Here is a 24787-nt window from a genome sequence, read left to right on the forward strand (position 1 = left end):
TTGTTACAGAGAGACGAGTGTAAGGCTGTTCCAATTCTCAGCACCGCTCCTCTCTTTCCCTGAGTCCTTAGCAATTCTCCTTCCCACGATGACGTTTTCTTGGAGGCCAAGGAAAAGAGTTTGGGAAAATGAGATAGGCCCTACTTTTGAAATTTTAAATAACACCCACGTGGTTACGTTGCGCAGCTGAGTCACGTGGCCGCACAGCAACAAATCACAGCAGAGCCGGAAAAGGAGGCGGAGCAAAGTGTGTGTGCAGGAGAGGAGTCGAGCAGAGAGAGCTGCTTTTTCCATGAAACGGGAGTAAAGTAGTAAACGTACAGGAACATATACCACTACCAACGTTTGGATCGATATCTGCATCGATCAGCACACCCTTGTCTTCTGGATCGTAGCTGAGATCAGCGTGAACCACGTGGGTCTCTGCTCCCTTATCTGTTTCTTAAGACTTCCAGCTTCATCAAGGAGTTTCTCTTGGTTTGTGGGCTCATCTAAGGTAAGCACCGAGCTAACTTTAATGCAGGTTCAGTTTATGTTGATTTTAGCTCTGTTGAGAATAATAGATTGTTTGGTACGTTGGAGTTAGACAGACTGTAGAGTTTGTGATTGCTTGCAACATTATAATACGGCGGGTTTTAGGGGGTAAGAATAGATACAGAAAAATAGTCTTTGAATATGAACAAAAGGATGGGGTGCAGGGCAGGACAGGACAACAACCAGCCTCCATCCCCAGGACAGAAAGCCACAGGTACAAGCGTGGGGGAGGACAATCAGCCTTTAGAATAGGACTTAATGGGACCGTCTCCAGATGCATCCAGGGCTGGACTGGGACAAAAAATCGGCCCGTGTTCGAGATTAACTGGCTTTGGTCGAACAGATGTGTGGTAGACTTGCGTGTCAGGAGCTGCTACCGACAAACCAGCAAAAAAAAAAACGCCAAAATGTGTTATCTGTGACATGTGTGAGGTTAATTCAAACACACCCAGTCAGTCTTGATGCTGTTGAACAACAAAATGTTTAAACATGTCACGAGTTGGTGATAATGTCATGCGCGACGCGATCGCGAAAACACGACACGTCCACACGTAAACGCAAAAACGCCTGGCAGGCGTTTTTAGAAATCTCAGTAATACCTTACCACAGTAATACCGACAGCCCGCTAGCACTCTCTACCAAAAATAGTGCTTTGTTGTGTATCTAATGGACCAAAGCCAAATCAGTTCCACGCCACTGAAGTTGCTGCATTTTTACAAACCAATTCTGGTTCATCTCTTTCACTCAACGATCCACTTTCACCCTTCTCATTCTCCGTCACCGCTGTGCTTTTTCCAGCCATGTGCGTATGAAAACAAAGGCATTGCGCATGCGTGTTTTATCTATATTTTATCCATATATCTGTATTTCATTTTCTTATCATTGTCCAACATTATACCGGTATTAATGTGAGCGGTATGATATAGCCCAGCCCTACTTTTAAAAGTTTACTATTCGGCTGCCCCATATCAACCATCCGCTGTTTTTTTTTTTTTTTGTCTTTTTTTTCCTCTAAAAAAGTTTCCTCTAAAAAATTATCCACACCCACCACCACACCGCTCTGAATTTTGTAATGGGTTGAATTTGACCCATCCTTCAAACGCAGGGAAATAAAGGATGGATTTTCGGCCACATTTGGAGCAGCCTTTGAATTGGGACAGCCTTTGTCGTGTCGCTGTGACGTAATCGGCTGACGCAGCTCTTACTCCTCATTTTATGACTGGCAGACCCCCACTGTCATTCTTGTGAGATTTAGGGTGACACAAAATGCTTGGAGAACAAAAGTCAATTTTTGTCCTTTAAACAGGGGTTAAAAAAGTCATCCTAACAAAACACTAAGAATCGTAGTGGTGTTTCCACTTCCATTGCAAATTTTTTCTTTGATTCTTTGCAGTCTCTCTCCTAGTTCGTTAAAATGTCTTACATGTGTGAGTTGCTGAAGCATATGTCGCGGTTCCCCCTTTTTTGCAAACAAAAGAACGATGGGACTGAGGCAATTTTCCCCTCAGGATGGCCAGTCACCACGTGATTCATCAAAAGTCACCTGAGAAATCCTGCTCAACAAGGCAAAACTGTTATGGAAATTTTAGAAAATTAGCTGGGCAGTGTTGGGTAAGTTACTTTAAAAAGTAATTAATTACTAATTACTTACCGTAGTAAATATTGTATTTTAAATATTTATCTAATTACTGTGTCAGAAAAGTAACTTAATTACTAAATAAGTAATTTAACTAAATACTTCTTAAAATCCCTATAAACCTTGAGTGGGCAAACAATAGAAATTAAACTCTTTAAAAAAAATGTATTTATTATTTAAAGACAGAGACTCTACAGTACGCAGCGGTAGCATCTCTTCCACAATGTAGCCTGCAATCATTTTTTAAGCTCACCTTCAGATGCAAGTACATTGTAAGTAACTGTAATTAAAATACCTAAAAATGAACAGTATTTAGTTACTCTACTTTTTCAGTGGAAAAGTAATTTATTTATTTATTTTTTTTATTTATTTATTTATTTTTCCTCCTTTTTTTTATTATTATCTCTTTTATTGGGACAGCTGTTGAACATAACAGTAGTTTGCCTTTTTACATTTTCTTTGCTGTCACATTTTAACTTATAATTGAAAAATAAAAAAGACAAAAAGAAGAGAAAAGAAAAACAAACAAAAACAACAAACAAAAAAAAAACTAGGGTTAGGAGGCAGCAGGGCAGGTAGGTTTACGTAGAACTCAGGGTTGTAACATCATATGTAACATCAGACTGCCACCATCATACCTGTGCCAAAGAAACCATCCCCAGCCTGTTTCAATGACTACCGCCCCGTGGCACTGACACCCATTATTATGAAGTGCTTTGAACGACTAGTCATGTCACACATCAAATCCACCCTACCTCCCACCCTGGACCCACACCAGTTCGCATACAGAGCGAAACGATCCACAGAGGATGCAATCTGCTCTGCCCTCCACCCAGCCCTAACTCATCTGGACAAGAAAGACTCATATGTGAGAATGCTGTTCATAGACTTTAGCTCAGCATTCAACACCATAATACCACAACAACTCATCTGTAAACTGGACAGACTGGGCCTCAGCACCTCCCTCTGCAACTGGCTGCTGGATTTCCTCAGCCAGAGGCCTCAAGCGGTGCGTGTGGGCAACAAGGTCTCAAACAGCATCACCCTGAGCACGGGGGCTCCACAAGGCTGTGTGCTCAGTCCTCTGCTCTTCACCCTGTTGACACATGACTGCACACCAACCTACAGCTCCAACCACCTTGTGAAGTTTGCGGACGACACAACGCTGGTGGGGCTCATCATCAAGGGCGATGAGACCCACTACAGGAAAGAGGTTGAGCTCCTGACCACGTGGTGCAGAGACAACAACCTCCTGCTAAATGTCAGTAAGACCAAGGAGATTATTGTCAACTTCCAGAGAGGCCACACCTGTCACCCCCCCATTGACCATCGACGGCGCCGCGGTGGAGAGGGTGAGCAGCACCAAGTTCCTGGGGGTGCACATCAGTGAGGACCTCTCTTGGACCACCAGCACAGCATCACTGGCCAAGAAAGCACAACAGCGCCTCTACTTCCTGCGCAAACTCAAGCGGGCAAGTGCTCCACCACCCATCCTGACTACATTCTACAGAGGCACTATTGAAAGTATCCTCTCCAGCTGCATCACTGTGTGGGGCGGTAGCTGCACTGACTATAACAGAAAAGCTCTACAACGCATTGTGAGAACAGCTGAGAGGATAGTTGGTGTACCACTCCCCTCCCTGCAAGACATTTACACCACTCGCCTCACCCGCAAAGCCATCACAATTGTCAACGATGCAACCCACCCCGCGCACTGTCTGTTCAGCCTCCTGCCCTCTGGAAAGAGATACAGAAGTCTCCACTCCCGCACTACCAGGCTCACCAACAGCTTCATCCACCAGGCTGTGAGACTGCTGAACTCTCTTCCCTCCCGACTCCCAGCCAGCAGAATCACCAGATTGGCAGAAGTATAGGAAGACAGATTGGACTCTACTCCCCCTCACCCACGCACACTCTCCAGCAAGGAAACACTCTCTGAACCGGGAACTGAAAACATTCCTGACTTGCATTGCAATTGCACACACCTGCAGCTATATATATATTTTTGGTATTTCTTTTGGCACTGTTTATATTATTATATTACTATTTATTACTTTATTGTTAGGGCTGTTTTTTTGTTGTGCATCTGCACCTTATTGTTGTCAATGTCTACGCATGGGACAGTGTGAAACGTAATTTCAATTCCTTTGTATGGCAAGTACATTTGAAGAAATTGACAAATAAAAGTATTCTATTCTATTCTATTCTATTCTATATACAAAATCACACCTCATATGCTTAACATAGTCTGTCCATTTAGACCATATTCCGTAGAAGGTATCCCTCTGAAGTTTAAGAGAAAATGACACTTTTTCCATCGTATAGATCTCTTGTACAGAATGTATCCAGTCTTCTATCGTTGGTGGTTCAGGCTTAAGCCATCTTCTCATAAGATGCTTTTTACTTGCGGCCAGAAGGATATACAGGAGTCTTCTGTCGTTGGAATTCAGTTTATCCACTGGTGCATTGCACAAAAACATGGTCTCAAAAGTTGAAGGAAAAACGAATGAAAAAACATTTTGTAAATGATCATGGATTAGAGACCAATACTGGCGAATATCTTTACAGTCCCAAAAGATGTGGAAATGGTTAGCTCCATCTCCCCCACATCTCCAACTAGAGCTGGGCGATATGAGATTTTTTCATATAACGATATGTTTTTTTCATTTCAGGCGATAACGATATCTATCACGATATAAGCCAAATAACTATATTTGTAAGATTTAAATGTGCCGTTGCTCACAAGTAAAATGTGAAATAATCAGCAGCTTGTTTTTATTTAAATATTTATTTCCCATAATAAGTTCAACAGGGTAGATGTACTTAAGAAACATGAGACTTTTTCAGATAAATAAAGGCAAATATTGCAAACTACACAAAAGGCAGCCGCTAAAGCGTTTAAGTTTCAAAATAGAACAAACGAAACAGACTAAAATGTCAATTCCACTTAGAAACAAAATATTAATTCTAAAAATAAATCTTAGTTTGTTTTACAGAAGAACAGACAAAACTAATTAACTTTTGTCAATATCAAATAAACTGAGAACTAAAAGGAAATTCTCAATCTCTCCTTGTTGTATAGCTTAGCTTTTCAAACAGTTTTAACAGCTATGAACATGCCAAAGCAGCAGGTGGCGCTAGATTCCTAACCGTGCAGAAACGTTGGCCAATCAGAAGTCTAGAAGCCTCGGTGGGAAAAAGTAAACAAAGCTGGGGCATAGAAGCAGAACAGAGTCGTATGTGTGGATCGACAGTAACTGTGTGTATATGTAAGCATTTAAACACTGCAGAGAGTAGAATTAACAGTAACAGTATTGTAGAAATTCATTTCACCGAAACAATAACGTGGCACAGTGTGACGCATGCACCAGTTTATTGTATTTCCAGCTACTCTGTTTTTTGTCAGACTTGAAATAGCCGAAATACCTTCACACTACGGAACTTCTATGGCTCTTCCGTTCGACAATCTCTCCGGCATTGGAACCATCATCTGTTTTCTCTTCGGTCACGCTCGGTAGATTTTTCTAGTCGGCACACTCATTTCCTCCATTACGCGCTGGCTCCATTACCCGCTGGCTGTTTCCCAAACAAACACACGTGCGGCTTGGCACTTGTGCTGTACGTAACAAGTCACGCGACGTGACGCTGCGGCTGTGATTGGTTCGGCTCTGCGCTGCTTAATTTGGATTGGCTGACCTTTTTCTTTTTTTTTTTCTTTTTTTTTTTTTTTTTAAGAGGACAAGAGCGGCGAGGTCTATCGCGATAGCTTAATTTCTCTATCGAGTAAAAGTTATATCGCGATACATATCATTATCGTTCTATCGCCCTGCTCTATCTCCAACATTTATCACCAGTTCCTCGAAATCTTTGTTGAGCAGGGGTAATGAAAAATCTCATAATGCTTTTCCAGCAAAATTCACGCCAAACATTAGACCCAGTGGTAGCCCACTGTATCTTGCATGCGTGAGCCCAACACTTCTCTGTAATTGTCAAATTACCCTCCTTTTCCCACTTCGCTTTAATATACAGAGTGCTGTCGTTTTTACACCGCCGGATGCTGTTATATAATTTAGAAATTATTTTACTTTGCACTTCAGATTTGGTTAATAATAAGAATGTTTCTACAAATTGTAATTCGTTTAGGTTCACTTTTAAGTTTTGATTAAAATAATTTCTGATCTGTAGATATCTAAAAAAAATCATCTGATCCCAAGTCATGTTTACTCCTTAAAGATTCAAAGCTTTGAAATGCACCCTTATGGACAAATGAATAATAATTGGTTATACCTTTTGAAATCCAGTTTTTGAATCTATTATCATATTGATTTGGAGTAAAATCTGAATCATATGCACACCATCTTAAAACCTTAGAGGCATTTTCCAAACCACCAATTTTTATTACTTCTTTCCAAGCTGATATCATTATTTGCAGTATAGGTTTATCTGCCATATGTATTTTATTCTGCAATTTTATGTCCGATATTAAAGCTGAAACTGGTATTTCTTTTACTATTGTTCCTTCAACATCTTTCCATCCGGCGGTGTAGTTTGGACAACAGAGACAAATCAGCGGTCTTAACTGAGCTGCACAATAATATTCTCGTAGACAGGGAAGCCCATGACCTCCCTTTTCTTTCTTTAATTGAAGCGTTTTATATTTAACTCTAGCTTTTTTCCCATTCCAGATATATTTTGACAATGTTCTATCCCATACCGCAAACTGTTTTTGTGGTATGGTAATCGGTAGAGACTGAAACAAATACAGCAGTCGGGGAAGAATATTTAATCTGATTGATTCCACCCTGGAGTGTAGGTCCTGAAATGGAATAGTGTTCCATCTTTGTATATCTGATTTTATGGATTAATTTAGAGGGGCATAGTTGGCATTGAACATTTTGGTGAAATCACGATGTATTACCACCCCTAAATACCTAATGCTATCTGCATCCCATTTCCATTTATAACGATTCTTGATTTCGACTGGTGGCTCATAATTTAAAGTTAATACCTACGTTACCTGCGGAAAAGTAATTTAATTACAGTAACGGGTTACTTAGTAAGTCATTACAACCAACACTGGAGCTGGGTTGGAAGTGTGTTTAATAAACACATTAAAATTTGAATGGGAACATCCCAGTCAACACAAGGATCATCTCTGAAGTTTGGCCACCACCCTTACATCTTATATACACCCTCACAGACACTCTCAAACAAAGAACATCCACAGGACATCACGTATCCCTATACCTTCAGTCCAGCTCATCCTTGACCTCAGAGAAAAATTACAACCACCTGTCACCTCCCTTAAAGTAGGATTTCTGGAGATCTTCCAGTCTACGATGGGTCCACTGTGAAGGTGCAATAACATGGGGCCCACTTGTGATAACATTCTATGTGAATGCATACAACTGATGAACACTAAAGTGAGGAAATAATATTACTATTACTAATGTGATATGATTAATACATAGGAAAAGAAATCTGCCACCACATCATGAAAATAACATACTTGTGGTAAATACACATAGAAATGAACAATTACAAGATTAAGTCTGCATAGCCCACAAGTTCATGCGACCCTAGGATGTCGCTGTCATCTTCCTGCTCCTGAAAAAAACATACATGCATCAACCCTTTCCTTGTCTGCTTGGAGTAGGGACAATCTTGCATATCAGTGTCAAGTCAGTTAACCATTTGTTCCCATTATCAGTCCAGTCAGTCCCTGTATGTTTATTGGTGAAAGCACAACTTCTTCTGTCGACTTAAGTTTCTACTGCCAGTAGTGATGTGTCGGTCGCAAACGAAATGAATCTCAGAGCCGGATCTTTGAAGTGAGCGTCACGAGTTGTAGGGTTTCTTTTTTTCTTTCTCTCACCCTCTCTGTCGCACTTTTTTTCCCGCTTCACTCCGCACGTGAGCCTTGTGCTTTGCGCTGGGAAGAGGGGCAGTAGTTACGCTCGCAGTAGCACATGAACAGAGCGAGACAGAAAGAGAGCCAGGGACAACAACATCACTTTAGAAAGGTATAGGAATCAACCACAACTATTTTCAGTTGCAGATGATAAAGGATTCAGAAAGTTTATTCACGCAGGCCCATATGACAGAGAATATGCATCTTCTTTTTGTTTTCATATTTTAATTTATATTTAATTGTGTTGTGGTTTGCAGCGTTTTGTTTTGTTTCACTTTAAATTTGTTTAAAAGGAAAAAGATGAAAATTTAAATAGTTAAAAGTTGAAATGTAAAAAGGTGGGTTTTGTCCATCCATCCATTCGCTTCCGCTTATCCTTTTCAGGGTCGCGGGGGGCGCTGGAGCCTATCCCAGCCGTCATAGGGCGAAAGGCGGGGTACAACCTGGACAGGTGGGTTTTGTATCATATGATTAATTTATTACAGTTTATGTGGAGTGAATAAATAAAAGTAGTTACAGTGGTCCCTAGAGACAAAGCACGTACGAACTCTAAAACACGTACAAAACATAACAGAAGTGCTCCGGGATGCTAGGCGCAGTGTAAGTACATTAGTTCAATTCAATTCAATTTTATTTATATAGCGCCAAATCACAACAAAAGTCGCCTCAAGGCACTTCATAGATACAGAGAAAAACCCAACAATCATATGACCCCCTATGAGCAAGCACTTTGGCGACAGTAGTAATTCCTTTTGTGCATAATTTTATATTGTTGTTAATAATAAATTAATTAAAGCAACAAAACAACCTCAAGAGCTGGCTGGGAGACGAAAGAGCCGGTTCTCTAAAAAGAGCAGGAAATCCCATCACTAACTGCCAGCAACATGACATCATTTCAAAGAAGAAAAAAGACAAATTCAGAATTGATTACCTTGCTGATTCCTTTTAGACAAGGGACTTGGGACTTACTATCTAATCGTGTCCCACATAGGTGACTTTCTCCAGAACCCATTGTAATGTGGAGAAGCTCACTTTACCATCGTTTTTAAAGCAACAGTTTTGTATAGCACTTTTAGTTCCAATCATGCAGGCCTGCTTGAAGGAGAGCAGATTTTCAAACCTAACTTTCAGTGCACTCCTCAAACATAAATAAAATAAAATAAAATTCTACAAAATTTAAAAATATGAAAGCCTAGTTTTAGGATTTTTCACTTCCACTTGGTAACAAAAATGCAAGTTTTATCCCATGTAACAAGGTGTATGTCATGGTAAAACCTCCCCTACACATCAGGAACAAGAAACTAAGAATCTACTAGTCTCACTCATTTAATCCCTCTGCTGCATTCTGTTCACCCCTGCTATAATTCAATCATCTTTCCTAATATAATATTAGTCCAATAGTTCATATATTGCTTCTCATCCCACTAAGTGAACCGAACAACATGATAAAATCAGAAACACAGGCTTAAAATACTATCTGGTCTTCTTGAGCTTCATTACATGCGTGTATGTGTTAGTAGGATTAATACATTTTGTGCTCCTTAAAGGTTAAAATATCAATACTACAGTCTAAATATCAGGAGAGCAAATCAATATGTCCTTCTTGTTTCAGAAACATCTAAAGTCAGGTTCAGCTAAATCCTAAGCGTTTGCAAGTTCACCAAGTGAATGTAAAGGTGTTGTTAACACCGTCAACAGGTACCCCCGCGTGATGTGTGCCACTTCCAATGTGATTTTTGACACCCCCATATGGAGGACAACAAGAGCCACGCACATCGAAATAAAGAACTCTGTGCTTGAATAATGAATTGTAGAATAAATTCTTCATTTGTGAAATTTTTCAATCCCTCATTAACAAAGTGATTTTTTAAATGTTTTTTAAACTCCTAGGATGGTAATGAGGTGCAGTATAAACTTAGTTGGCTGAGTTTATACTGCTACTGATGAGTCTGAGCGGGACTCTTTTGTGGATCTATGGAAGTCCATATTTACTTATTTAATTTTTTGTTTCACACATGGTACAGCAGTAATTCATTTCTTATACACAACCTTCCTGTTAATTAAAGTAACACTGTTTCCATGCATGAACAGGAGCATTGACACCTGCCCCCTATCTGTGATGATACAAGTAGGCAACCAAAATTACACTCTGACAATATTTTACACGAAACAAGACAAAACAAACAGAACAATATAATCAACAGTGAGCAATACCACTAAATATCAAACAGAAAGGATAATTTTTTCTACAGTTAAATTCTGTTATTTTCAACTTCTTCATATTGGTTTATCGTTTTATTGCTATAGCAGATTTTAAATTGAGAAACCTTTGTACAACACATGCTATACCTATTATAAAGACACATCTCCTGGATGCACTGGTACGCATCTTCAGTGATGTATCCTAAGGTCATCAGGTGTTTCGGGTCTCACAACATCATACACCCTCGCCCAGGCGACCCAGCCGGGGGTGATCAGGCCCCGACTTGCGTACCAGTAGCTACCCACGGATCAGCCCTCTTGATCCACAGCCACCTTGTGGCTTTCTCTGCCGCTTCACTCACAGCCTGGATGGCCCTCTTCTTGGCTGCCCCAGCCACGCCCAGCCACACTTTGCAGAGTGATCGTCCTGCAAAGCCCCTACAACCCACTTCTATGGGCTCATAGAAAGTCTTCCAGCCCCTTCCCCTGCACTCCTGCACTAGTTCCTGGTACTTTCCTCGTTTCCTTTCATTGGCCTCCTCAATCCGCTCTTCCCAGGGCACTGTGAGTTCCAGCATGATCAGCTGTTTTGAGGCCTCAGAAATAATTATCATGTCTGGCCGGAGTGATGTTTTTGCAATGTTCTGAGGGAACTTTAGTTGTTTACCCAGGTCAGCCTGTAGCTGCCAATCAGAGGCTGTGTTGAGGAGGCCAGTTGTCAAATGTGGGCGCACCTGGGGGTTCTCTCCAGCCTTAATAAAAGAGATTGCCTTCCTCGGAGCATGATGATGCTTGCTGGTGCTGATTGCTGAGGCAATCTTTCCAGCAACTACTCTGAGCACCTGGTCGTGCCGCCAACGATACCGACCATCGGCCAGGGCCCTTGGGCAGCTGCTAAGGAGGTGTTCTAGGGTCCCTCTTCCAAAGCACAGGGGACAGGCAGGTGTCTCGCTCTTTCCCCACAGATGGAGGTTTGCTGGGCTTGGCAGAGTGTTGTAAACTGCCTGCACTAGGAATCGGATCCGGTGGAAGTCTGCCTGCATGATGTTTGCCCAGGTGACCTTGCGCTGCAAGGTGCTCTCCCACCTTGTCCATGCTCCCTGCCGCTTAAGGCCTACAGCTCTACTTACTCGCTCCTCCTCCACACCTGCTCGGACCTCTTCCTGGAATAGCAGGTGTCTCTCCTTTCCCTGTGCCCTGCTGACCTGGGCCTTTGGGACGTACCCCAAGCCTGCTCCCCCTGTTGCTAAGACCCCCATCAGTGTTTTCTGCCTTAGGCGTGACTCCGCCACCTCAACTGCCTTCTCAGCCTTCCACTTTCTTCCTGTCCTTACCTCAATACCTGCTGATGCCACCTTGCAGTCTTTAGAATCTCTGTACTGTAGGGCTTCTCGTGTACGAGCCACCTTGAACTCTTCTTTGAGACCACTGAAGGGTAACTGCACGCTGTTGCTTGCCCCATACAAGGCAGCGCTGGTGAGACTCCGGGGAAGTCCCAGCCACTTACGAAGAAAGCCACTGATCTTTCTTTCAAGGGATTCCACAGTAGTTATTGGAACTGTATAGACAAGCAAGGGCCACAGGATTCGGTTTATGTTTATGTTTTTCGAATCCTCCTCTTTGGGAATCCAGACTCCCTCTGCGCACCTCCACTGATCAGCAACTCTCCCTCTCCGCCATATCACCTTTAAGATCTTCCACAGGTGGCGAAGCAGCTCTGGGCAGCGCTTATAGACAAGGTAGGGTACGCCACTGGGACCTGGGGAGGATGCAGAGCGGGCTGCTTTGATGACCTCACACATCGCCTTCAAACTTGGCTCTGTCAACTTGAACTCTACTGATGGTGGGGCAGAGTTGATGAGAGCTTTGTTTGGTCCCAAGTCTTGTTCCCTCAGTGGGTCACTCATGGTCTCATGAAGGAAGTTATTCACCTCCTCTGCTGAGCACTCCAACTGCCCGCTTCGCTTAACTCCAAGCAATTGTTTGGAAAAGCGAAAGGGATCAGCAATAAAAGCTGCACGTTTCCTGGCTATCTCTCTTCCTCGCCTCCTGTGCCATTCTGCTCTACGGAGGGTAATCAGCTTCTTCCGCAAGATGTTATGCAGTTCCTCTAAAGCTTGCTTCTCCTCCGCATCAGCGTTCTTGAACTGCTTCTTAAGGCTCCTGAGCTCCTGACGCAGTTGATGAATCTTCATGGCCCTGCGGTTCATGGTGTAAGGGGTCTTGTTGTAACACTTCTCGATCAGGCCGAACCTTTCTGAGGCGTAGCTGACTATGATGGTGGTCATTGTTTTAAGCCTGCTGTCGGCATCTCTTTTGGCCACAGCTTGTATGATGTTGGAGACATCCTCATCAAACTTCTGCCACTCGCTCTGGCTGCTGGCCACTTAATCCGCTGTTTTGGAACTACACTGCTTGGATTGGAAGAGTCCAGTGCGTGGAGGGACTGGGCTCTGTGGGGTGCCTCCTGGCCGGGCTCCTCCTGCGTCTCACCAGGTTCTCACCAGGTTCAGGACCTGTGCGTTGCACCTTACTCTCCCGCGCCAAACATTTCATTCTAGCCTGATGGACCTTTAGGCCACGCTGGTTCTTACACAGCTTGCCGCAGATACATGTCTTACTCGTAGTCCTTTCCATTGCATTGGTCGTTAACCTTGAGTCCGTACGATTGGAGACCTCATCCTCCCCCCCTCTCGGGATCTCCTGGGGGTATCTTTCTTTAGGGCTTTCCGTAGCTTTTTGGGGTGCTTTCTCACGAAAACTGCAGACAACTGCTAGCCCACCCTGCCCCTGGAGCTGTCTTTCCGAGCTGTCATCTGTCTCTCCAGTAGTCACCAAACTTTCTTGGTTGTCACCTAGACTCTTAGATGATGAATGAGATGATCATTGAGAGAATTTCTTATGCCTATGACTGTTGGACACATTTGCCTTTGTGTGGTTCGAGCAAACCGATGCTTAAAATAAAACTTCCTTCTTCCCTCCCCATGTTCTGAACACAATACAAATACACTTTGTAACTTAAGAGGTAGTGTTTTATTTTTTGCCCTAAATATAATAATTTATGTCTGTAATTTCATTATATCTTCTAGTTTTCATAATTTTGATTTTATATACAAACTGTTACTGTCTTCTCTATACTTAACGTTATGCATAATTCAAAGCGCTCTCTTCTGTAATAAATATAATGGTTTGGTTATTAGTCACATATGTATTCCCCCATACTTCATCACAATAACTCAGATAGGGTAGAAACAATGAAAAATATAATATTCTATATCTAGCAAGCAATTAATGAAAATATGATCAATTAAAGTTGCTAACTTTTCAGTTATTCTACTAGGTTTAGTAATCAGAGGGTAAAACCCTCTTCCAAATATTAACTCAAAAAATCTGATGATGACTTATGATTGGACATTAAAAAAAATATTATAATCCCCGCAAATACAAAATGTCTTATTTCCCTTTACCTTGCTCAATAAATCTTCTACTAGAGGTGGGAATCACCATACATCTCACGATACGATATTATCACAATACTTAACGCACGGTACGATATTATTGCAATTTTTAAAAAATATTTTGCGATATTCAGATTCTGTACATAAAGGTAAACTTTATCAATATTCATTTTATCTAATATCAAAGTCTCACACTCAGTCTTTCTCTCATTTCAGTCAGTTTTATTGTTGACAAACTGAACGGTTTGTATTACAGTCTAGTCCAACTTAACTGAATGCAACCATCTGGTACAATTATAGCTATTCTGAACAATGAAATTTCTGAAAACTATGCAGCCCATTCAGCAACTGAAGAATTTGAAAGTAAATTAAAACAAAATATAATTTTACATTAAATAAAAAAGTTTTAAACTTAATTAAAACAAAACATGTCTTAAATTAAAATAAGTAAACTGTCATGTTTATTGCTGCCAAAAAAAAAGTTAAACACATTTGGACAGTGAAGGAATGTAAGGATTCTTGCTCAGAAAAAGGATCAACATGCTCTGAAGTCAGAGCATGTTCCAGTCCACGCAAACTTTTTTTGTAACAAAATATCGATTTCTGCTGTCCCTGTATCGATACATTATTAGCAAACAAAATATCACGATACTACACAGTATCGACTTTTTTCCCCCACCCCTATCTTCTACTACTGTGAATGTTTCTATGAGTGTTCCAGGCCTCCTATACATACAAGTAACAATTATATTACCCTTTATTTCCATTTCTATTTCTACTGCCACACACTCTATTAAATCATTAATAGCCACAGACATATATTCAACCTGCTTACATTTCAAATCGCTATCAACAAAAAGTGCCATACCTCCTGCCTTCTTATTAGATCTATTTATATGATATAATTCATACCCATCAATGTGAAAGTCCCAACCCCTTTCCTCATCTATCCATATTTCGGATAGTGCTATAACTTTAAACTTGCCTTTCAGATTATTCAAAAAATCATTGATCAGAACAAAGCTTTTGTAGAGGCTTCTACAGTTGAAATGAATTCATGAAAATTTATCGCCTATGTAAACATTATCCCTAAATAATGTTGACATATATACAGGGTGTAGCATTCCCTGGGTAAAGGCGGTGATATACAGGACAGTCAGTGGTTTTTCCCTTTCCAGTTCTTGTAGCCAACTGATGACTTTCTTTTTGTAGTTGTTTCTGGGGTTTTACCTTGAAGCTTTATAGGTATTGTTGTCACTGAGGAGTTTAGTCATGTTTATTTGCTCTGCTTCTTTTTGTCAGGGATAAAATACAAATATATACTTTTGTGTCCCAGCTGAGTAACAGGAGGACAAGAGTCTGGTGGTGCAGCATAGGAACAAGCCATTTGGACTCAGCTCAGCCACTACAGAGGAAACAATGACTTCAACACAAAAGGTGAGAAAAATATCACAGTTACACTGTTATTGAAACTGTGTGCACAGCTGGTTGGTTTTTAAAAAACAATTAACAGCAGCTTTATCTTTTCCATCCTGGGCTCCTCCATATATACAGAATCTACATTCACAACCAAAAACCACAGAAGTTAGAAGAAAATACAAAGATCATATTTTAACAGCACATATTGAAACAACAATATCATCACTTGAACTCAAAATAATTTATGAAGTAAAAGATTTTCTCCTCTTATATATTTCTTCAATAATGTCATTTTCATTACAACTCCCATTGTAGGACATCATTGTAATGCGATACTATCACCACAAGGTGGTGGTAACACACCAACAATGTGTTTGTTGACATGTTTGATTCCACCAATGGAAGGAGTTTTAGTTATTTCCATGACTGCATTTCACTCACTGCCTCTGTTTGTATCTGTCACTGCAGGACCAACATGGAGCAAGAAGTCAGCGCTCTCAGGAGGCCGACAAATCTCAAAGAAGAAAGGGAGAGACAACCTACAGCTGTGATGAGTGTGGGAAGGATTTTACCCGGACTGGCAACCTAAAAACACACCAACTCTTCCACAGTGGAGTTAAAGCGTACAGCTGTGAGTTGTGTGGAAAGTCTTTTACCCTGGCTCAAACCTTAAAAACACACCAATTCATCCACAGTGGAGTTAAACCTTACAGCTGTGACTTGTGTGGAAAGTCTTTTACCCAGGCTGGAAACTTAAAAAATCACCAACTCATCCACAGTGGAGTTAAAGCACACAGCTGTGAGTTGTGTGGGAAGGATTTTGCCCGGGCTAGAGGCTTAAAAATACACCAACTTATCCACAGTGGATTTAAAGCACACAGCTGTGAGTTGTGTGGTAAGGCTTTTGCTCAAAATGGCGACTTACAGAGGCATCTAGTTACCCACTCTGGAATTAAGGCGTACAGCTGCGACTTTTGTGGTAAAAGTTTCAGCGACAAACGGTACCGAAATATTCACGTACGGATTCACACTGGAAATGATGTTTCCTGCTGTGATCAGTGTGGGAAACTGTTTACAACAGACACACAGTTAAAAATACACATGTTTAGCCACACTGAGGAGAGACTTTACAAATGTGACCTGTGTGAGAAGACTTTTAAATATCCACATCACCTGAGAAACCACCGACACATCCACACCAGAAAATAACTCTACAAATGCAGTTACTGTCAGGATGTATTGATTTTTTTATCTTGTAATTTTAACCTGATCAAGTCTGATCAGTAAACTTATGGAGTTATACTGAATAAACTTTTTGGAAAAATGAAGTGTCATTTTTGCCCAGTAAGCTGAGTGTTATAATGTAAACAGTAAAATGTAATTGGACGTTGGCAGAGATGCTTTTTATTTTAGGCGACGTTCAGGATAAAAATAAAAAAGCAGAGCGACGCACATGGATCCACTTCCCAGCCCTGTCGTCACTGTGGTGGTGGGAAAGTTTCTCTGTGTCCTTTGTGGAAAAACTTCCAATCATCAATGGGACCTAAAACCACATCAACGTAGACACACTGGAGACAAAATGAACTACTTCCAATAATGTGGGAGAGGCTTCCACACACCAAGTACATTAAAAATACATGAACTCTTCCACAGTGGGGTGAAAAAGCACATCTGTGACCAGTGTGGGTCATCCTTCACCACTGGACATGAGCTTAATGAAAAAGCATAAGTGAATCCACACAGGAGAGACATCATACAAGTGCAGACACTGTGACAAAAGCTTCTCACAATCAGGTCATCGTAACAAACATGAACGTACACACATGGAAGTGAACTTCAGCTGTGACCAGCGTGACAAGAGCTTCAGGAATGTCAGTTCATACTCCGAACACAAACGATCCCATACTGTAAATAAACCTGTTTCAGGCTCAGACTTAAAAACCTTGAGATCAGGCTCCACAGAGTTCAGATGGAATCTCCTGTGTCAGCTGATGTCACACTTGGATCTGATGAGGTAGCTCTGATTTCTGGACCTGCAGTGAATAATTCTGAATGTTACATTTAGGAAGCTGTAGATGCCCTACCTGCATGTATAGATATGTATATCAAGTTTATGTTGTTTCCTTTGAGGGATTTTAATTCTCTAAAATGTTTTCCTTATTATATTTTGATCTTTGTTCCCTTAGGACACAGTAGTGTTTAGTAATTGTACTTGTTACTGTATTATTAAAGTTATAGGTATGTTTTTTTTTTTTTACAAAACTGATATTGTATCAAAATTGCAGATATGGATATATATTTCAATTTCTTTCATTTGAACTTTGTTTACAAAATTAACTTTTTTTATGTATTCATTTAATGTGTTAAATCATTGTGTTAATCAGTTAAATTTCAATCCTTCATTCATATTTAATCTTTTGCTGTGGTAAAATCTTCTCTTAGAAAATTTTCTCCCAAAACTGCAAATAATTTCACAGCAGTTGTTCTTAAAACTTCCAAAATGAACTAAATCTGTCCACCAGCTTTGAAACAACACCTGCTGTGACTTTATGTCCAGAAAGAATAAACTCAAGCTAAACTGGTTTTGGGCTGTACTTCCACGTAATACCAGTTTGTACCAGAAGATGAAGCAGTGAGTCAGTGTAACCTTTATTTAATTGGCAAATTGGCAAAGACCACTGATAGGTTTGTAGCTTGAACCTATCCGCTGGAACGTTGAGGACAATATAATTACATTCTTTCAATCTACAACTGATTATACACCTCTAAGCATATATGGTTAAATATTTCTAAGCATAAATGGCAATGAACAATACAAAACCTAACATCCACATTCATATTCACAGTGGCAGCAAAGAAATGGTGAAAGTTCAAAAATTCCAATTCTTTTAAACCTCTATTTTTGGCTCCTCCTTTCACTTTAGTGTGTTTACTGTGTTCTTGAAGTCCACATGTTGTTTCTAATGAATTCATTTAGATCCACATGTTCTGCAGCTGTTTTCTTGTTGATTTGAAGTTTGTATTATGAAATCGTGATTTGATTTGATCCTATATTTGATGAACTGTGAAAAATAAAGAAATGGTCTCACAACAAGTAGTTCGAGCCCTGATTTCAGATTCAAAGTAATTTAACTGTTTTCAGTGGTACATGTGGAGGTTTATCACTGGAGGAACCTTGGCTGTTCTCCACTAACATTGAACAGGGTTCCTGCAGCTCATTAAAAACTCTGAAATGATCTTCAAGGACAAAGATATTTGATTTTTCTTAAAAATAAGATGTGGGCATGAGTTTTCAAAGAGTGTGTTTAAGATTCATTGTAATGAACATCTCACACAAAGCAGATGTTCCTGCATTGCAACAGCGGTTTGCAGATGTGTTCTACCCCCTGCCCGGCTGGAGCACCACTTTGAAACGCAGCCTGGCGTGAAAGTCTGTTCATGACCTAACATGTTGCCTGAGCACAAGAGACCAATTGTACAAAAGGAATTGGCTGAAATGGTGAAAATGCTATTATCATAGGATGAAATGAGGATTTGTTCCTCAGTGTTTGGTCTCCTGTGCTTACCTTTTCTCCAGGTGATTTGTCGCAGCTGTTGAGAGGGGCCGGTTGTCTTTAAGGTGCTTCCAGGTAATTAAGAAGTGAGCGCACGGTTTTATACGGTTCTGTGATGATCATCACAAAGTCAAAAAGGTCTCATGGTTTGATGCCTATCCCATGCCCCAGGTTGACCTGGACTGGTTAAGCACTGCTTATCTTTTTATCATGCTGGATTTAACCAACGCCTACAGGCAGATTCCCTTGTCTGCAGAGTCCAAAGACAAAAAAGACCTTCTCCACTCTGTATGGTTCATACCATTCGTCACTCTTCTGTTTGGCTTGTTTTTTTTTCCCCAACTTTGTTTTATTAATTTCAACAATGACATACAAAGTTAGCAACAGCTAAGTCAATCTTGATTTCAGAACAGTGGTATGTCCATTATACCATCCAACCTCCCAACCCAAATTCTCCCCCTACCAGATCCACAATAGACAAAACACCGCAGAGAACCAGTCTCTGCCCCCACACACACACACACACACACAAAAATAAATAAAAAAAAAATAAAAAACAACACCTCAGGACCCATACACATAACAAGCATAACCCCCAAAAAACAACAACAACCACAGCTCCTCCCCCCCCCCCCCGTAGCCAACCAAACAAACAAAAACAAACAAAACAAAAACAGAGAAAACAATAGCAGAGAAAGGACCAAACAGAACAAAAGGAAAAACAAATAGATAAGGTATAAATAAGATTTAAAAAAAATAAACATTATAATGTAGCTTCGCTCAGTTCACTTCAGACTCAGGAAGTAAAGTAATGGTGTCGACCAGCAAGAGAAATGATTTCCAGATTTTGTTAAATTCCCTAATAGAGCCTTTTAGAGAGAATCTAAGTTTTTCCAGCTTTAAGTTAAAGAGTACATCTCTCACCCAATGATCATGAGTTGGGGGGTGGGGAAGCTTCAACTTCAACAGAATAAGCCTCCGGGCCAGTAAAGTGGTAAAGGCTAGGGCCTGTTTGAGGGGACCAGATAAGTTCAAGTCGGGAGGAATGCCAAAAATTGCAGAGAGTGGGTTAGGAAGGACAGTCTGGCCATATGCTTGGCTAAGTGTGTCGAATATATTCCTCCAAAATTTACTCAGTTTCGAACAAGACCAAAACATGTGGACATGGTTGGCAGGCGATAGTCCACATCTGCTACAGGCATCACTGATGGTTGGATAGATTTTAGATAATTTTGCGTTTGTATAGTATACTTTATAGACCACCTTGCACTGAATCAAAGCATGACGAGCACAAATTGAAGACGAGTGAATCAATTTCAAAGCACAATCCCACTGCTGTTCTGGCAGGGTTGTCTGAAGCTCTTCCTCCCATCTCAGCTTAATATGAGAAATGGATTTGGGGACCAAAGCACCTAGTATTTTATACAAGGCTGATATCAGTCTGTTTTGATGAGGGTTCGTCTGCAGGATGATATCCAGATTTGTTTCTGGAGGCCGATTGGGAAAGTGAGGGAACTGCGTTTTTACAAAATTTCTAGCCTGAAGATAGCGAAAAAAGTTGGAATTAGGCAGGTCGTATTTAGACGATAGGTCAGCAAATGATAGAAGGGTGTCCTGACTGTACAAGTCCTTAACAGTCCTAAGTCCGTTATCTTTCCAACTACTAAAGGCCGCATCAGTGTTTGAAGGTGCAAAATTGCAATTTTTTGATAAAGGTGTTAGCAAAGACGGTCCAAGTAGCCCGAAGTATTTTCTGAACTGTCGCCAAATAGTTACTGTTTCCTTAGCTATTGGATTATCCCCAACAAAGGTTGGAGAAAAAGGGAGTGGTGAGCTGAGTATTGATGATAATGAGTAACAGCTAGATGCAGTTTCCATTTGTACCCAGGCTGTTACAGGGGGGTCATTATGAACCCATTGTAAAAGTTTTTGTATGTTAGCTGCCCAATAGTAGTGTCTAAAATTGGGCAGACCAAGACCACCATCACTTTTAGAGGACTGAAGAATAGACTTGCGAATTCTAGCTTGTTTCCCTCTGTGACAAAGTGGGTGAGAAGACCATTTGTCTACATTCTTAGTTAACATTCTTGTTTTGATTTAACCATATTTCACATGTAATCTGCAATAGGCAAACATCTACTATCCCGGGTTTGTTTATGTTCTGCACTTTTACAGATTATATAATATAACATCTTGGTTTAAATCAATTCATGCAAGTTTGTTAAGTTAACATGTTATTTATTTCAACTGTTAATTTGTATTGTTTGAACTTACCTTTACCTACCTGTCTTCCAGAAGCAAAAGGAGGAAATGTAGTTCTACTTCCTGCTTTATACCTTCTGGGTTCATCTGAGGTCACAGGAAGAGACCAAGTGCAGGAGGGGAAGAATTCTTATAATTTAATAAAGTTGATTTTAAAGGGTTTATAAAGAAATAGATTTAATGTTGTGATATGTATTGATTACACCAGAGTTTATGTTGCCAGTCAAGAGGAGTAGTAGAGGATGAATATAATCATGTTCATCTCACCTACCTACTGAATGGAATAGTCCAGAGGAGAAAGTGTTTGATTAAGGGGACTATTTAAGCAGACGAACTCAGGTGTTTCAGAAGAAGGGTTCAGGTCAGTGTAGCTGTGTGCAGTTTGACCTTAATTTCCGTTGATTTAAGTTCAGTTATGTTTATTTGAATTGAGTTTATTATAGAGTTGAGTTTCTTATTTGTTTCTTTGTAAATATTCTTGGGCCACAGAATGGTGAATAAATCACTTGCTACACTGGACAGCATCAGTCTCCTGCACTTCTTTGACCGCTTAAGTCGAGTCCTACCACACCCTCCCCATATGAAATGTGACAGAATCTTTTCTAACTTGTCAAAAAAATGCCTTGGTAAGAAAAATCGGGACATGTTGAAAAAGATACAAGAATTTTGGGAGGACACTCATCTTTATCAGGTTAACTCTCCCTGCCACTGACAATGGTAGAGAAGTCCAATGGTCACAATCTTTCCCAACATTTTCTAGTAGGGATAGAAAATTCTCCCTCATCATTTTATGTATAGAAGAGGAAATAAAAAAACCCAAATATCTAAATCCGGTTTCTGCCCACTTAAAAGGCACTATTGAGTGGGGAAGAGCTCTGGCCAGGGAATTGAGGGGTTGCAACTCGCTTTTTTGATAATTGACCTTATATCCTGACAGTGTACCATATTGGTCCAGTATGTCAAAAAGCACCGGGAATGAGTTTAGAGGGTCAGAAATGTACAGGAGCAAGTCATCTGCATAAAGGGAGAGTTTGTGAGTCACACCGAACCTTGTAATGCCTTTAAATCTATCCTCTGAACGCAGCCATATTGCAAGAGGCTCGATAGCAATGGCGAATAGGAGGGGTGAGAGAGGGCACCCTTGCCTAGTGCCCCTCTCAAGTGGAAAAGGCAAAGACAAGTTGTTGTTAGTACGAATACAGGTGGATGGCGAGGAATATAGTAGCTTAACCCAGAGAATAAAGTCAGCCCCCAAGCCAAACCTATCCATCACCTCATAGAGAAAGCTCCACTCGACGCGGTCGAAAGCTTTCTCCGCGTCAAGAGATACCACAACCTCTGGAATTGAGTTGCACGATGTATGGATAATATTCAAGAGGCGTCTTGAATTGTCATATGAGTGCCTGCCGGCCATAAATCCCGTCTGGTCAGAGGCGATAATTTGTGACAGAACATGTTGTAGCCTAAGTGCAAGGATTTTAGATAGTATTTTAAAATCAATATTTTAAAGAGAAATTGGTCTGTAACTGCTGCACCACAGAGGATCCTTATCCTTTTTCAAGATTAAACAAATAGTAGCTTCGGACAAAGTCTTGGGTAATTGACATTTTGAAAAGGCTTCATTATACATATCTTTCAACAACGGTGCCATAAGATCAGAATTGACTTTATAGTATTCTGCAGAGTAACCGTCAGGGCCCGGCGATTTACCTGTGTTTAAGGATTTAATGGCTTCTTGTACCTCTACTACAGTAATAGGTCCCCCTAATCCCTTCGTCAGATCTCTATCTATTCTTGGAAAATGTATATTTTGGAGAGTTTCTTCTGATAGAGGGGGAGAGCTTGAAGTGTACAGATTGGAATAGAAACTCACAAATACTTCATTAATTCCCTCTGGGTCCGGTATTATGTCACCAGCAGCAGACTTGACCTTTGGGATTAGCTTGGAGGTTGCTTCGGCACGGGCTTGATAAGCCAGAAGTTTCCCTGCCTTGTCGCCCGATTCAAAAAAGCGTTGCTTAGTCTTAATTAATTGAACCATAGCTGTTGCGGTGGTGGTTAAATTGAGGCTGGCTTGAACTTTCACACGTTCTGTATAGAGGTTAGGATCTGGGTTTGATGCATATCTGCCATCTAGATCTTTGATCTTATTCAATAAACTGGACGTGTAAGTTAACTCTTTCTTCTTTAAATTTGACACAAATCCTATAAGCTGGCCTCTCATGTAGGCTTTCGACGTTTCCCATAATACACCTCTTGACACTTTAGTAGAATCGTTCAACTCAAGGAAAAGTGAGAACTGTGATCTCAAAAAATGTGTGTAGTCATCCCTTATCAACAGGCTAGAGTTAAATCTCCAATGTTTAATGGGTCGAGACGGGGTGGCTAATACCACATCAAAAGAAACTGGTGAGTGATCTGAAATGGCGATAGCATGATACTGACAATGGCTAATTTTACAGAGAAACCTAATATCAACAAGAAAAAAGTCTATACGTGTATATGTACGGTGGGGATGAGAGAAAAAGGAAAATGCCTTAGTAGTGGGATTCGTATGTCGCCATGGATCCACAATCCCCAGCTGAGTTTTGAAAAATTCTAGGGTTTTAGCAGATTTATTCAGGGAACAGGCCTTAGTTGACAATCTATCCAGCAGAGTGTCCTGAACCAAGTTAAAGTCACCTCCAATAATAAGATGATAGTTTTCCAAATTTGGAAGTGAAGAGAAAAGTTTAGCTATAAAAGAGTCGTCGTCCCAGTTCGGCCCGTACACGCTAGCCAGTATCACAAGTGAGCCCTGCAAGTTTCCTGACACAAATGTGAAACGGCCATCTGGATCAGCAATAACTTTATGTTGCTCAAACAGAATATTATTACGAATAAGTATGGCTGTCCCTCTAGCCTTGGCGTTAAATTTGGAATGATATATATTGCCGATCCAGTTTCTCTTGAGTCGCCTCACTTCTTTGTTGCAGAGATGTGTCTCTTGAAGAAAAAACACATCTCCTTTAAGCTGCTGTAAATGCGCCATAACTTTGTTAACTTTGGTTGCTTTCCTCACCCCTCTCACATTCCAGGAGACAATTCTAAGACCATTGATTGTGCTCGACATACCTTACTGTATTCAGACAGGTCTTTGATTTGACAAGTTGACAGTGGCCAGGGGAAAACTGGTGTCTGTATTTGAGGTAGTAGACTGTGAACAGAACAGGGGGAAAAAAACAGAAAAAAAAAAAGATAAAAAATAAAATAAAATAAGTAAAACACAACAACAACAACAACAACAACAGAAAAAACATAAAACAAGGCAATACATACATGCAGATCGAACAACATAAATGACATAAACATAAGCAACACTGTTTGGCTTGTTTGAAGCCGCGGCCATTTTTCAGCACGTGCTGGAGCGATAGCAGTGGTTGGTCACGGTCCTGGAGTCCGTGAGGCAGGCAGGGCTGATGGCAAACCCAAAGAAGTGTGTGGTTGGATGGAGGGAGGTACAGTATGATAAAATTGGCACAGAGCTTCCCCCATGTATTACGAAAGATTCACATCAAACTTATCCCATTCTTGGTTACTTTAATGAACATTTTTTATTGTCACAGTTTGATACTGATGATTTCTTGTGAACACTCCTTCAGTTTGAACCCAGTGACAGTATCAAGTTATTATGTTTATTTTCATGTCAGTGTTTTCATTTCCAACCTTAAAGTATCTCCACGTGATGTTCCTCTTTCATATTTTCTTCCGCCAAAATAACTGTTCCAATTCAAGATCTGCATCCTTGAAGACCCAATTTGAAGGCTGATTA

The 24787-nt window shown here is 40.6% G+C and overlaps 1 long non-coding RNA gene across 1 annotated transcript; it reads left to right on the plus strand.

Annotated features, from left to right (window-relative positions):
- Positions 1-249: 249 nt before the first annotated feature.
- On the plus strand, positions 250-18241 carry LOC146578575 (uncharacterized). Its single transcript, XR_014891490.1, has 4 exons — positions 250-496; positions 8466-8532; positions 15078-15178; positions 15629-18241. It is a non-coding gene; the product is annotated as an uncharacterized LOC146578575 (long non-coding RNA).
- The last annotated feature ends 6546 nt before the right edge of the window (positions 18242-24787 follow it).

The sequence above is a fragment of the Mchenga conophoros genome, linkage group LG3 (genome assembly GCF_057382185.1).
Source record: "Mchenga conophoros isolate Kocher_MC1m ecotype Shallow Benthic linkage group LG3, M_conophoros_male_GT1.1, whole genome shotgun sequence".
Lineage (NCBI taxonomy): Eukaryota > Metazoa > Chordata > Actinopteri > Cichliformes > Cichlidae > Mchenga > Mchenga conophoros.